Raw genomic sequence first — 15,811 nt, 5'->3', positions numbered from 1 at the left:
GACTGAGGCAATAGAAAAGAACTTACAAAAATCTGCAACAACTATCCCGAAAAGGGGGCATTCTGCATTCTAATGACCAACCAATGCAAGATTTTCTACAAGCAATATTTTTGAAAGATTTTTAAAATAAATAACATTCAGAATCTCAACTCAATTTTGTAAGATCATCTTACCACTTGTTATTCACTGACAACATAATGAGAAGTACCAGAAATATAATGACAGAAAACAATTTTTTGTTTAATCTTTCTGGCTTTTTTATTAGCAGTTTGCAAAATCTTGAATGTAATAATGCATCAGAAAAAAAACAACCTTGCTGAGGTTTACATCCAGAGCCCAAGTCTAACCATAAATAAATATCCAGCATTGAAATAAATATCAGATAAAGAAAAAACATTTAGAAATGATTTGGAGAATAGCTATTGATCCACTGGAATATTCCATAATCAATAAGACATAATACAGGCTGTAGGGAGAAAGAAGCACACACACCCTTTTCAGGTGACTTTGAGGAAGGCAAGCAATGCACAAACAAAACCAGTTATTTGCCAATTAGGAATTACCAATAATTTATAAATATAAAATATTACAGAAAACGTCTATGTAAGGGCATATAAAAAAATTGACTCCTGTAGTCTCTGGTGTTCTCATCCATGGCCCAATGCTCCAAATTGTGGGAAATGCCTTTGCATCACCCCATACAAGGCATGGCTCATAGACTGGCACTGAGGGGATGAGGTCAGTAGTCAGAGCAACTAGGCATCAAGGTTAAAAGAGGCTGCAGAGGGCTCATCTAGTCCCAGGGAGGAAAGCACCAGCAGTTGTAGGAGTCAGGGAAAGGTTTTATTTCTTTCGCATCATATACTGTAAGGCTGGGTCTACACGGACAGTTTAAAAACTGCATGTAAACGTTCCTACCATGTTTATATGCATTTTACTAGTGTTTTAAAGCTTGCCTTTAAACAGCTGGAAAACATCTCCATTGAAATCCATTTAATTTTTAAAAAGTTGCAAGGGTATGTCTAAATTTCAAAAAAGTGCCTCAAGGAAACGTCCTGGTGTAGATTGGCCCATTGGAATGCATGGGAATTTCAAACAAGGGCCTCAACAATTTTAAAGCCTCTGGTTAAACGCTGGGGAAAATGTCAGTGTAGACTAAGCCTAAACAAAGGAAGCAATTAACCTCTGCAGTGACATGAGGACCCACAGCAGGGGTACAAAATATTTTTGGTCGAAAAATTAAAGCATAGATTCAAAGAATGATGAATTTTCTTCCTGTGTGTCTATTCTTGCAGCCAACATGTTTCTGCCATGGCTTCACAGTTCTGACAACTTTAACTTTAGTGCACACGTGACAATATCATTATGCTATTGGCAAGGTATACAAAAGATTCATAATATTTGCTACATTCCATATATCAATAGTACATATTTTAGTGTTAAACCCAGATTTTTACTTTTAATATAAAATATACTGGTGGCAGCCGGATGGTTACTGAAAAGTGCCGGGTGGTGCAACCGGCTAAAAGAGGCTGGATGATCACCGTTATATACACATGCAGCAGGACTGGTTATTTATAAACACAGCAACTTTATACTTCAATTTAAGATCTTTTTTTTCAGGACTGATGTGATAGGAAGGATGATAATATTTGTTATCAGTGTAGTATTCTGATAGCAGAACTATCCTTGCATTCAGCTCGGTTACTATTGTACACATCAGGGAGCATTTTAACTCCCTGGTGTGGGAGGGACCTGCCCATACAACACACCTGTCTGCATTTCATATTTGAACCGAAAAATATCGACCATACTGCCTTGTTCATGCTTAAGAAGGCGAGTCCCATTGTTAACCCCAAATTCTAGTCTCAGGATGTGCAGCAGCGCTCATACTAACATGAGCATGATGATCGTTGAAAAGACACAGAGGGGAATTAATCTGTTGACAGTTTTGCTTTTCACTGTCCGGACACAGGCTGGAGAAAGGACAAGACCTCTCTTGCCATTGCAGCCCCCAGCAGGGTCAGGAGAAGCTCCTGATGGGGGGGGTGTCACACCGGCCAGAGCCGTGGACCACCTGGGGGAGAGTGGGTGGGTTCTGGCATCATGACATCACTCTGGAGGAAAATTCCTCCCCTTTGAGCGACAGGGGGCTCCCTGCGCACGCACAATCCAGATTCCGTGGATTTAGTGGTCCAAGAGGTTGGCGGCCACTGTTCTAGGCTGTTCTTAGGTGGCAAAGCTGTGTAAATTTGAAATCTGAAACAAATACAATCCTTTGAATGGTGTGTGTGTGTATAATTATATATATATATATATATATATATATATATATATATATATATATATATATATACTAAATTTGCCATGTTTTGCCACACCCCCTTTTTTACCACCCGGCTACAGCTTCCTACCACCCGGCTGAAAAAAAATTCTGGGGAGAACACTGATATATATATATATATATATATATATTACACACACACATACAAAACCCTGTTGTGTGTTTCCTGAAGTTTACATTTAAAACTATTGAAACAAAAAATGAGAGATAGGATAATACCATTCTTTAGCTGTCAAAGTCAGTCTACTTCCCCCCAGTACAGGTCTTTACAATGAATAAACCAAGATTCCTGGTCCTGGAAAAAAAGCAAACACCAGGCTGTGGTTATTACGTTCTCTGAAGAAAGCAGACTTCCAGGCTAAGGCTAAATAATAAACCTTGTCAAAAACCTTTCCATATGCTATTAACTAATATAACACTTAGCTCCATACAGTGTAACAATACGCTGCAGCTCTATAGAACAGCCAATTCAGAAACCAGTGGCAGCATAATGATCAATAATTCTATTGTGTAAATCATCATTTAACATAAATCATTTGCTGAGCTTGCATAGCACAGAGATCACAATCCACACAGTCACTGCTATATTCTAATAATTCTATTGTGTAAATCATCATTTAACATAAATCATTTGCTGAGCTTGCATAGCACAGAGATCACAATCCACACAGTCACTGCTATATTCTCTTCTGCAGCATAATCACTTGTGCAACTTTGCTGACATTTCTATTTCTTTGTAAACCTAGTCCCTATTACAGAGATGTAAATAATACACCAGACCAGATATCTGACTTTGTAAGACTGATTACTATTGTATGCAACAGCTCTAGAAGCCAAACCAGACGCATTGAAAATGAAACCGTGTTTAAAATCTACCTATTACTGGGCTAGAAAACATTCCCCAGTCACCATAACAAGCCTATTATTGTTTGGGATAATATACATTCCCATACATTACTAGAAACAGGAAGCCATTCCCACTGGTCTGTACCTGAACACCAATAGCCTTACCACAATTATAAATACATCAAACAAGGATGAACTAAATAAAGCAGACAAAAAACAATTCTTCATTTCTAGATTGCAAGAGCAGTCTGAATATTCTGTACAGACTCAGTACAACATAAGGAGCATAAAAACATTCTATCAAATAATATTCCTGGTAGTGAATGAGACAAGGACCACATCTCAATTTAATCATGCCCAATTACCTCCTATGTAATTATTAGGAGAAGAACGGCTACGGTGGGCGGTGGGTTAGGTCTAAAAAAAAAAAATTAAAAAAATAATAAAGCCCTAAGGAAGGCAGGTAGACTACATTACATTTATCTGAGAGCATACAACTAGAATTGCCATGTTAACCTGACATTATGACAGAGTATCACTTTATAACTATTTTATTAGATATTAAATATTTATTATGCGGTTTAAAAGCTATTTATCATACAACTAATATGCTGTTCTCTGACAAGTGTTGCAGATGTCTGTCTTTCTGACATGTGTTTCCCGAAGGTATAGAACAAACAGCTGATCTGCACAGGATTACATTCCACCATATGATTGAAAACACTTCCGCAACCACAGGAAGAGGACGAGATAAACGAACTCCACAAAGATGATGGCAGGAGAAGCCAACCATGCAGGTACAATGCATGTCACACCAGTGTGCTGGGTGTTTAGTCTGCATTCACCATAAAAGAACTTATCCTATCAAGAAACTACACGGAGTATTTCAAAACACTAATACTCTTCTCTGGAAAAAGTGACCCATCATAAAATCAAAAGGCAGGCTGCCATCACTGACCTCTTTGTGGATATTCTAGTTTTCCAGCTGGTAAAGCAAACCACTAGGCTGCCACAATCTGTATTTTTATACTTTCCCTACGCGTGCATGGAAATTTCTCAAGTTTTCTTTGCTAAGAATTCAGGTCAAAGCACAATTTTTGGTCTTTTTAGCTTGAATCATACTGGTTTGTGGATCTATCACTGCAGTAATGCTCACGTAAAAGTGTATTAAAAACAGTGAAAACATAGTCAGGTGACCAAAAATAATTTAATAATGTAATTTAAAAGCTACAGCACAGGATTTCTTTTAAACAGAGGGACATTCAAAGAACCCCTGCTATAATTATGTCCACATCTCAGGTGGTGGTCATACTTTTACATTGCTGAACAGCGGGAAGAATGTCTCCCTTACTGATGGCCAAAAAGATCATTGGTGTCACTGAAACTGACCTAAGAGCTAGCAAGGCCCATAAGGATGGCAGAGCCCTGCTAATGATAAAGGACTGCTTGTTTTTTAAATTGTTCTTGTATGTACATATTAGAATGTTTCTGCTTCGTGTGTCTGTAACCAAGCAAAGAGGAAAAAAAATCATCATCAGAGTTCAGTCAGTAATAACATACTGGCAGCGGTTTAAACCCTTTACCAATCAGATATCAAAAATCTCCATTAGTTCCACTTACGTACTCAGTGAAAATTACTTTAATTGTATTACACATGTCTATGTAATGCAGTAATGTCTGGTAAGTGCACATTCATGGTATTCCAACCTTCTGAAGGCTGAGTATTAAAAAAGGTAATCATAGATTGAGGAGCTAAGTTTCAGTCATTGGCCTTTAAAGGCTGGGGAAACACTATGTACATAATGTCCTAAAAAGAAAGCCAATACAGCCAATATATCAATGGATTGGTAAAGTGCAATATTTGGAGTGTGCTAGTACAAGATAAAAAGGTAATAACTTGTATATAATATATACAAAAAGAGTGAGCACTATCCATATTTTTGTGGCTACAAAATACTTGTAATACATGTAAATGAAGGTAAAAGCTGCAGCTTTCCAATTACATAGAACACAATGTCACTTGTTATTGCAGGCATTTCTTCACATTCATAAAAAACAAAGATTAAAGTTCACCTGAAAAAGCTGACTAATCAAATAGCTGACACTTCTGACTCCATACAACAGCATAATTGTACCGACAGGTCTTTAAAGGTACAACAACCAACAACTTAGACATGTGGGGCCCACATAATATATGTGACAGACACAGACAGACACAATCCCACTTTCACCAACATTTTCTCTCACTGATAATAACTGACATGGACATGTGAGTCTCCACCAGAAAAGCATATAGACAATACTTGTGACTAGTCCTTTGCCTGCCTTCGGACAGTGCCTATAGAAAAAAAAAAAAAAAAAGATGGCAACAAAATACATACCCAAAATTAAAGTCTACACAGGAAAAGGGTATAGAAGACCCTATCGTGTACAGTAACTAAATGTTAGGAGATGAAGAGTATTTTACACAAAACTATGAAAGTACACGGAGATTGTTAAGGGCAGCATACAATATCGCGAGCTTGGTAAGGACGACTAATGTTCTGACCATTTCAGTTTTATGTTTCAGCTTTAGTTACCGAACTTTGGAAATAGATAAAGAAGACCCTGGAAAATGATAAGAAGCTTAAAACTCCACCTGCTTATTTAAATTAAAAAAAATACAACAAATTTACTTTTATTTCCCAATAAAAAAAAAAAAAATTTGGGACAGAAGAGACAAGGATAGGATGTTAAGTCATCTGTGTCTCTGCTAGTGGTGCCATGTCTGTAAACATTCTACCTGTAGTCTTTAAAAGCAAGGCGACAAAGCTGAAGCACAATTGGGAGACTGAAACAGAAGAGTCACCTACTATAACAGGAAGTACCTAAACAAAGCACTTTATGGCAGACGCCGGTATTATTTTAGGTGCAGTATATATTCGAGTATAAACCCGGTTTCCCCCTAAAAATATCACAAAAAAATGTTTATATGTAACAGACTCTTGCCGAGGGAGACGTAAGAATTTGTTATAAACATTACAAAAGGACAAAGCACCATATACAGTTTTTTTTTAACTTTTGATTACAGCAATTAAGTCTCCAAGCAACAGGCTCTCTTTGCTGAAAACTTTGCTGAAAACCCAGCTCAGTAACCTCCAACTTCAATGTTCTATAGAGAATGTAATATGTATTGCAATGTTCTCCCTAGAAAATATTTTCAGCTAGGTAGGAAAATGCTGAAGTGGGTGGCTCAAAAGTGGTCAGAGAAACACAACAAATTGTATTTCCAGTTGCCCAGTAACTCTAGCATTATGTCACATTTCTACCACCTCCCTTTACAATCCTCCAATTTTAAAATGCTTACCATCTTCTTTGTATTATGCCAACTGTCCAGTGCCCCTGTATTGTGACCTAGGTTTTCAGTAACCACCTAAAAACAGTCAGGTCATTACTGAAAAGTGCTGGGTGGTGCGCCAAGCTAAAAGGGTCTGGAAAGAAGACTGTATTGATGAGCATTATTATTTGTTGGGAGTATTTGGTTTCACATTGTGGTTATACAAAATATTGTACTCTAGTTAAATCACCATTTGAAACTGCCTAATAAAGACTAGGATAAGGGTCATATGCAATGCAGAGGTGGGGTGGGCACGGTCCTATCCTGGGATTTACAAAGCTCTGCCTGAAAACACAACCAGCTTGCTGGTGACCAAACTTTTCTGGACTTGGGTCCTAGTACAAGCACACTGTGGTAATGCTATATACACAATCTAAAAGGAGGCAAATCATACTCCGGTATTTATACTGCTGGCCGTACAAAATAAGTGGCACCAAGAGCCGTTTGGCTTTGTAAGGAAAAGAATAAGCCTATGTACATACGTTAGATTTTTGTTGTTGGAAAGGATCTTTCACAATCCTTTCTAATAACAAAACACTGAAAGATGCATGAAAGAACTACATACAGTGCTGTTCTACTCTATGAAGAGGGAAGGAGGGAGAACGAGCAAGCGGCACCCTGCTGCACTCTCTCACCTTCATTTGCATCATTGTCATTCGCCTTTCGTGCATCCACTAGGATGGTTCCATGAATGATGTTGGACAGCCTTTGTACATGTCAGATTCTTGTCCGATAGTAGCCCTGAGGCGAGAAACGCCTGACGTGTGTACGTAGCCTAATAGACAAGTACACTACAAATAGAAGCCGGCACCCAATGACTGGCATATATTCGCTACTAGCAGAACATCTGGCTGATAGATGGACATATTCCTCAGCAAACAATCAGATGCCTACTGAGATACAGCAATAGTTGTTTCATCCTACCAAGACCAAAAATACACAAGGGTCATCCGTCAACAAAGGCATCTATCACTTATTCAGGTCGAGTAAAACGAATATACAATAATGCAGTTTTAAGGATCTGTTAACACTGAACCCAAGTGACCATGATATAATTAAAGCTCACTGGTTTATTGCCTTGTAAATGCAGTAACAAATCTGAACAATGCTTTATAAAACCTGGGCATCCATACCAAGAACTGCCTCGTCTCCGTGAAAGACAAAACAATACATTTTTGAACTTGGAAAAGACATGTCAGAGAGGTTTATGAATGCAATACATATCTATGTGAAGTAACCTTGAGTATTGAGGACTGCTTATAATTGGACAAACATCTGCTCGAGCAAGGCGCTAACATTAAATACCCGGTTTGGCAGGTTTTTCAAGGGGAAGGATGTTTTCTGTCAAACACATGAATCAGAAAAAGGTGACTTTATTAATACTGATTTTCCACAATGGAAAGTTTGCATCTAGATCCAAGCTGTCAGCAAAAATTATGACCCTTGTCAGATTGGTTATAAACTGCATTGTTAAAAATAAACTGACTGGTTGACTGAAGTTAACGTTCACCATAATAAGAATAAGAAAAAAAAAAAAAAAAAATCACCAAATATTTCTACAAAATAAAAAGGTCCCTAAAGGAATCCTGAATGGGAGAGCAGCATGTACTCAATGTACACAAATGCCAGCTTTTTCTTACTGGCGGAAAAAGAGGCAGTTGCCAATCAATTACCACAGCAAAACTAAGAGGGGTTGTTCATAACAGTTGAAAGGTTTTTCAATCACTTTCAGTGGGTCCAGTTGTTAAAGCAGACCCATCACCAAAATTTCTGGGAATGAGAGCGCAGAACCTCCTGGGTTACCTATGTCACGCATCCCAAGAGGCTCCTGGCTGCTCCTTCTGTGCATGCCCAAAATATCAAACCCACGCATGTTCAGTGAGATCGGCACTTTTTTTTCTCTTTACATCAGGCTAAGTCACCTTATCTCTCGCCTGCACAGTGCGAGATCAGGCGACGCTTCAGGGCTGATATCAGACGAAAATATGACAGGCGTAGAGCGTTCATCGATCTGTCCTGGGAGATCCACAGACGACGAGTGATCATAATGAAAGTGAAGAGAAGAGGAGAGAGCGCAGAGGGGTGCTGCTCCGCCGTTCTCCCCTCTACATAGAGCAAAAAGGACCTGTATGTACACAGCCATCATTTATGCACCTTTTAAGCTTTTGTCGTTGGAAAGGATCTCTAAAGATCCTTTCCAACGACAAATATTGAACATAAGTTTATCATCCGTAGACTCTCTAGATTAGACCCTCTTAAAGGGGTGCAAAGAAGGGAGGAGGTCGTGCTACAAAATTTTTCAGCAAGTTTAAAGAGCATGTTGCAAGTGAATAAAAAGTATCAATTTATGGAGAGAGGAAACCCTATATTTTAAAATATTTGATTTTTCTGTCTTTTTATTGGCATGTTTTAGGTGGTTGTCTGGAGACACAACTGTTCACTTTTCAGTTACGTTCAGGGATAAGTTGTTAACATATGGTAGTGTCCACAAAGTAAACAAACCGCAGTTACAAAGTGTTTCTGTTCTTTTCACTCCACACAATAACCTCACCCCTCACATGAAGTCCATACACACCCAGATGTTTGTCACCTAAACACCTAAAATACTTGTGATCATCTACAAAAAAGTAGCATCAGTACAGGTGTCACCAATGAATACGTTATGTTTGATGAATACGTTAAATACTAATTGACAATGTCCTCTTTAGTCATTTTATATTTTTTTATTACATCTAACTTATTGACCAGCTTAAAACCTTCTGATACTCACCTGTCCCCATTCCACCATCTTTGGCTATCTTGAATGGCCTGGCCGATAAAACTCTCACACAGAATGGGGTTCATTGAAAACTGGCAACTGCTAGAGAACCTGGGATGTGTAGGTGCCCTGGCAGCCAATAAGTTGCACAGGTTAAGTATGTTTTATTGCAGAAGAGATATTACCTGTACCTTTCTGTAATAAAGCCCTGTCTGATCACAAAAGTATCTTTAGATCCACCTAAAGCTGTAGGCAACATTACATTTCTTGCTCCCCACATACAAGACACAAAGATCTGCCCGCTCTTTGTCTAGAATGCTGAGTAGTGAATATGACAACAGTGATGAGATCATGAAAACCTACAGGAAACTAGATGAGGCTGATATGGAAGTCAATTCAGAAAAAAAAAAAAACAGAAAAACCACTTGCATAAATGTTTTATTCATCTGGAAGGCTAAAAATGAAGGGGAATCCCAGAGAGATGAGCATTTTCTTATTACTGACATTGGCAATCACATGTTCCAAATGCCTTTCTTTGTACTGTCTAGTTAACAAGGCACAAACGTTCCTTCAGGTGAATATAGAGTTACGCATGAAGCTATGCAGGTCAATTCTGCAGTGAGGAAGTACATCAGACAGCTTCTTTTGTTGTAAAGGAAAACATTACATAGCAATTCTCACATTACAAGTCCACAGAGTTCTCCAAATGTACACCTGGATTGTCTTGACGGAAATAGTTTTACCAACTTAGGTTAGAAAATTGTTTACAAACATTGTATCTTTGTGTAATCTATATTTATATACAGTTGCCCCTGTGTACACACACACACACATATATTATATATTATATATATATATATATATATATTATTGCGTCCGTTAACCAGCACTACTTCCCGATTTGCAGTGCACCAATGATTTTCCTTCACTGTGCATATTGCATGTTCGTTGTTAAGTACAATGCCATAGCATTAAGATTTAAATGGGTCCTAAAGGAAAGGTCCCAAAAGGAACAGGTACTCCTGATAGGGCACCCACTAACATTTACTATCACTGTGCCCCCGTCACTCTATTCACCTGTAGGATCTCCTATTTTACAACCAATGTAAGCTCTGTGCACATTAATAGGCTTTTCCCCTCCCATACATGAATGTTTTAGGAAATGGAAATTTCCCCTGAATTGGATCAGCGAGTCTCTTAAAGTAAGCCTATGCGTTGCTCATTTGGAGCAGATATGAGAAGCTTGATTTAATTCCACATCCACTGTCAGCATATACCTTTCTTTCACTCCCGAGCTACACTGTTCAGAGTCAAAGAAAATACTGTGTACCTCCAAGTATGGAGGGACAGTGGATCCACTAAATATAACACTGGGACATAGTCCTAAGTAACCTATGGCTCAGGATTATTGATTACAAGCTCCTTCTAAATGGAGTAGGTGAGGTACTCTGTCCCTTTACCTTGTGTAGAACAAGTTCACCTTAATTATGCTTCGCGATTGAAGCTAATATACAAGTTGTTACATTTAAAAACACAAAACAAAGAACGCCCTTACAAATCTGAAAGTCCCCTCAATAATTACTTTTCCAACTCCCTTTCGGTAGCCCCCCTTGTTCCCATGTGTTTCTATAGAATGGAGGGCACGTAACAAATTACTTACCTTATTCCTCGCTCCCACAGGCTTTCTCCCCGCCGGAGGAATGGTGTTACTAGTTGCCTAGCTGTATTCCTGCCCTCTGTTTTAAACTATTTCAGAATCGCTCTCGTGGAATAAGTATGCGGATCACAAGTTCTGACTTCACTGACTAGGTCAGTAACTCAGAAAGAATCAAAGCCAGCGACAGACAATCAATTAGCATTTCCAATTTAGCAAATTTCTCAGTACAGGTTTCCTCCAAAGCAGGGTCGTCTAACAGTTTTTTGGGCCACATACAGGTCAGAGTTTTCATAAATATTCCTAGTATTCTTGCATTTTTTTTTACTTAATTTAGCTTCTTATATTAGTTGCAAACTTTACCTTACCATGTCTAATACTGTTCATTGGAGCAGGTTCAGACCTGCTTTGAGATTGAGCGTTTCTACAAGGCTTCGAGAAGCTTGCCAGCCTCTTGGTCACTTGTGCCCCAGTGCTGGTTCTTAAAGAATCAATGTCTGTACATTGGACAGCTGGTGGCTTACCGTCACCCCCATTTACTAAATATGGGCTGCCACATGTAGTGTCTCCCAAGAGGCAACAGAAAACACACCACAACTATATTCCCAGTGTGAACATAATAATATTAATAATAACACTGTATTTATATAGCGCCGTCATTTTATGCAGCGCTGTACAAAGGCTATAGTCATGTCACTAGCTGTCCCTCAAAGGAGCTCACAATCTAATGTCCCTACCATAGTCATATGTCATTATTACAGTGTAAAGTCAAATTTGGGGGTTAGCCAATTAACCTAACTGCATGTTTTTGCAATGTGGGAGGAAACCCACGCAAACACTGGGAGAACCTGCAAACTCCATGCAGATCGAGTTCTGGCCGAGATTCGAACCTGGGACCCAGCGCTGCAAAGGCCAGAGTGCTGACCACCGAGCCACCATGCTGCCTAAGAAATAGCGAAATAAAAAAAAAGTGTGCCTTATCCTGGCATTTATATAATACCAACACTGTATACATCACTTTACAGAGCTCATAATCATGGCATTAACTGCCCTTTAAGGGCACTCACAGACTCATATCCCTGTCAAATGTCAATTTTTTTAGTAGCCAATTAACTTACCTGGATGTTTTAGGATGTGGGTGACTAATCCTGCACAGCAATGTCTCTTCTACAATAAAATAAGCTTACCTGCCTATTGGCATTTTTTTGCCAACTAGACTCCCTTTCCTCACTCAATGATGGATACCAACAACTTCACCTGGTCTTCCAATTTTGCGATCTTCGGCTATCATAATTGGCCATACCGGAAGGTTTTTCCGTATGGGGGAATTCCTATTTTTCTTGGGGTTCATTGTAACAGAAATTACAGTAATTACAGGAGGAACAGCTTCCATAGAAAACACCTAAAAAAATTCTGACTATGTAGAGATTTTTTTCCTAATTCCAGTTGCATCTCCAGAACAGGAAGTGAACACAAAATTTAAAATAAAAAGGTCTCTAAAATATTTCCCCATGTACTTTCCAAAAAAAAAAAAAAAAATCAATAAAAAATAAAATAAAAATACATTTTTGTAAATATGACTCAAGTGGGAAAATTTTTAAACTTTTTAAAACTAAAACAAAAAAAAAAAAACATAGTAAATCTGATTCCCAAAGCCTGAAATGGAAAGCCACTTTGTGATCTTCACCTTCCTCTATAAATCAGGATGCTTTTATCTAATCAACAAGTTTGAATAATAAAACTGTATACAGCATAAGATAATAATTCCAACGCCAAGATACAATTTTGTGTAACCAAAGCATGCTAAAAAGTTATTCGGCTCAGCACTGCAAGCACAGACTGCATTACAAACCTGATCACATGAATGACGAGCTACAAGTCCCAGCATGCAGCATGGAAGGAATTTTAATTCCACCTGATTACATGGTGAACCACAATGTGTTTTGTTGCAGACAGTTGGTCTTTTTCCTAAAGCCTAGGTTTTTCACACTGCTGATAAAGTTTAAGCCTTTCTGTAAATTGTAAAAGAAGACAATGCATGGATCCCTCTAATCTGTCCCTGGGCCCAGCTGGGTATCTTCAAACAAACTGCAACAAAAGGATGGAGACCAACCGAGAGCGCAGTTTCCCCATTACAATCCATAATAAGCATTGGGGTCAGATGTTGGACATTTTCCTGAAATCCAAAAAGGAGGAGCTGTCTGAGTCTTGATGCTGATCAATGAGATATAACAAGCCAGAAGCAAAGTTAGGTCCATATAACGAGTGTTGCCCTAGACTGCAGAGGTGACAGATCTGTGACAGCAGAAGGGGGGTCCCACCAAAAGGGTCCCTGTGCAGCTACACAAATTTCAGGACATGGATAACATACCCGGTACACACTTCATAGCCCTATAGGAGGTCCTAGAATAATCCCCAGTTATGGTAAGGGGTAAAGAATGATTGACAGCCTAAAGTTTTCTTATCACAACATATATATACAGAAGAAAATGCCCTCAGTCAGTTGGAGGTCAGACGGTGGACATATCTCTAAAGTCAAATCCAAAACAACATCAAGGGGAAACTGAAGACGCTTTCTGTGTGTCAAGGAGTCTCAGTGCTGATCAATGGGATATTACCAGCCAGGTAAAAAAAAGGTGATCCCTGGACAAAAGCAGAGACACCAGAAAGGGGTCCCAGTACTCACCAGTACAGGGGCCCCTGTGCAGTACACAATGTCCAGGTCATATATAAATTAAACATAAAATATCCCCGCTACACACTATAGTAGGTTCTAAAATAATGCCAGCCCCGGAGCAGGCGCTTTGAGAGCCGCCATCTTCGTCTTCTCTTCCGGGTTTTCCATCCTACATCACCTGACTCAGGCGTGGGATCAGGTGACATAGGATGAAAAACAAAATATTTGCCGATCTCACTGCACATGCGTGAGATCGGCAAATTTTTGTCTTTCAGCAAAAAGGCTCGTCCTGCTCATGCCCTAGATACTCGAGCATGCATAGAAGGAAGCGTCCTGGGATGTGTGACGTAGGTATCCTGGGAAGCCTTGTGCTTCCATACATTCTCAACGGCCTAGGCGGTGTTGCACCTAAAAATATAAAACTGAATTTTACCCTACATAAAAGGGGTTCTCTATCCTTTTATGTAAAGTCAGAGTATAGGTACATATTAAGAGAAGACAGAAGGCATGTTTTAGTGTCTCTGCGGTGATCAATGGGATATCGGTCAGAAGCACTGTTAGGTCAATATAAAGGATGCATCCCAGCATTCACACTCAAATAAAGGGCCCTGTGCAGGCCAGTGGGTAGGGTACCAGGTACCCCATTCATAGCTCTATAGTAAGCCGAAGAATAATCCCCAACTATGGTGAGAATACAGAGACCCAAATACCAATCATCAGACACAAAGTGCATTATAAATGGGAGGCATGTCTGTGCAAACTGCAACTTTCAGAAAGTCAGTATTTAAAAAAAAAAACCCTGCAAGACTTAGAGATCATAATATAAATACAGATAGATGGAGGCCATGTACAGAACATAATATATATATTTATCTCCTATTGTGTTACTTTCCCCACCTCCTAGATTGTAAGCTCTGCGGGGCAGGGTCCTCTCCTCCTGTGTCTGTATTTGTCTGTCATTTGCAACCCCTATATTTTGTACAGCACAGCATATTATGTTGGTGCTATACAAATCTTGTTTAATATTAATATATAGACAGATAGATAGATGCCATGTACCGAACATATTATAGTGAATGTACTTTATGGTGTCTGATGCTTTGTTGTTAATGAAGTGCTTTCCATGGCTTCTGGGATAATATCGGGACAATATCGGGATGAGATGATCGGTCTGGGTAGCAGATGCCGGTGAATGCTGAACTTCCATGGCGGGGCTGTGGATGGTAGGTCTATAGGTTGTGCCGTCTCTGGAGGTTGCCGGGCCGTGTGATGAGAGGACACCGATGAGGACCGGTCCTCTCCCCCGCCCCAGTACCATGTCGGGACAGGGACACGGGAAGTTTGGGGTGCTATTGGGGCCCCACATTGACAACAAACCCCGGCCTCGGCCTCCCTGCCCTCCAGGAAGCGGCTAATGAGGCTCAGAGACCCGGGGAGCGCTGCCCATCACCCGGCCCCTGTACACAGCAATCCGGTCTCACCGTCACCCACAGAGTGGCGACCTCCCGCAGCCCCCCGGGTACCTTGAACCGCTTTCCCGGACGTCTCAGGCGAAGCTCGTCCTTCCCATGCAGCCCCGGTGACAGAGAAGCAGACCCCGTGGTTCCGTACAGGCCAGTAGCAGTGCCGGTAATCACCCCGAACCGGACTCCCCGCCTCTCCCCACTGCGGCCGCTGCTCCACCATACACCAAGCGTGACGTCACAGAGTTCTCACTGCGCAGGCGCGGGCTCCTCTATTTAACCCTGACGTTGCCGCGGTCTCCCTGCTTCTCCTCCTCCAGCAGCCTGAGGGTCATACCCAGGCCAGGGTCACTCAGGGTAGCCCTGTTAGAAGCAATTCGTGATATCATTGTGAAGACAATTGATGCTAAGTGTAGGAAATATAGCATGTTGGTGCTAACTGGTGCAACAGCTGTTGTGGAAGCCATAGAGGGAGACCAACCTGGGGACTGTCATGTACTGATACTGAGAATCAGGATGTGTCATGGCACCTGGTTAGAAATTTACTAGCAATGTCTAATAAAGGCAGCGCCAATAAAAACTAACATTCCTAGGCTGGTAGAAATCATTGCACTGAAAACTTGCTATGATGGAGAGCTCCTGTGTCACCCATTAGAATGATGCCAGGGCAACCATAAGGGATCCTAGGCCCAG

At 40.1% G+C, this 15,811-nt stretch overlaps 1 protein-coding gene across 1 annotated transcript in view; it reads right to left on the bottom strand.

The window, feature by feature from the left end:
• EVI5 (ecotropic viral integration site 5) overlaps window positions 1-15,352 on the bottom strand; it is an 82,361-nt gene extending 67,009 nt beyond the window's left edge. Inside the window, exon 1 of the mRNA XM_072420797.1 lies at window positions 15,179-15,352. The gene's annotated coding sequence lies outside the window, so the exon portion shown is untranslated. The remainder of the gene's footprint in view (window positions 1-15,178) is intronic.
• Between the last annotated feature and the right edge of the window lie 459 nt (window positions 15,353-15,811).

The sequence above is a fragment of the Pyxicephalus adspersus genome, chromosome 8 (genome assembly GCF_032062135.1).
Source record: "Pyxicephalus adspersus chromosome 8, UCB_Pads_2.0, whole genome shotgun sequence".
NCBI classification, from domain to species: domain Eukaryota; kingdom Metazoa; phylum Chordata; class Amphibia; order Anura; family Pyxicephalidae; genus Pyxicephalus; species Pyxicephalus adspersus.
The sequence above is the reverse complement of the archived record's forward strand: the minus strand, read 5'-3'. Positions and strand labels throughout refer to the sequence as shown.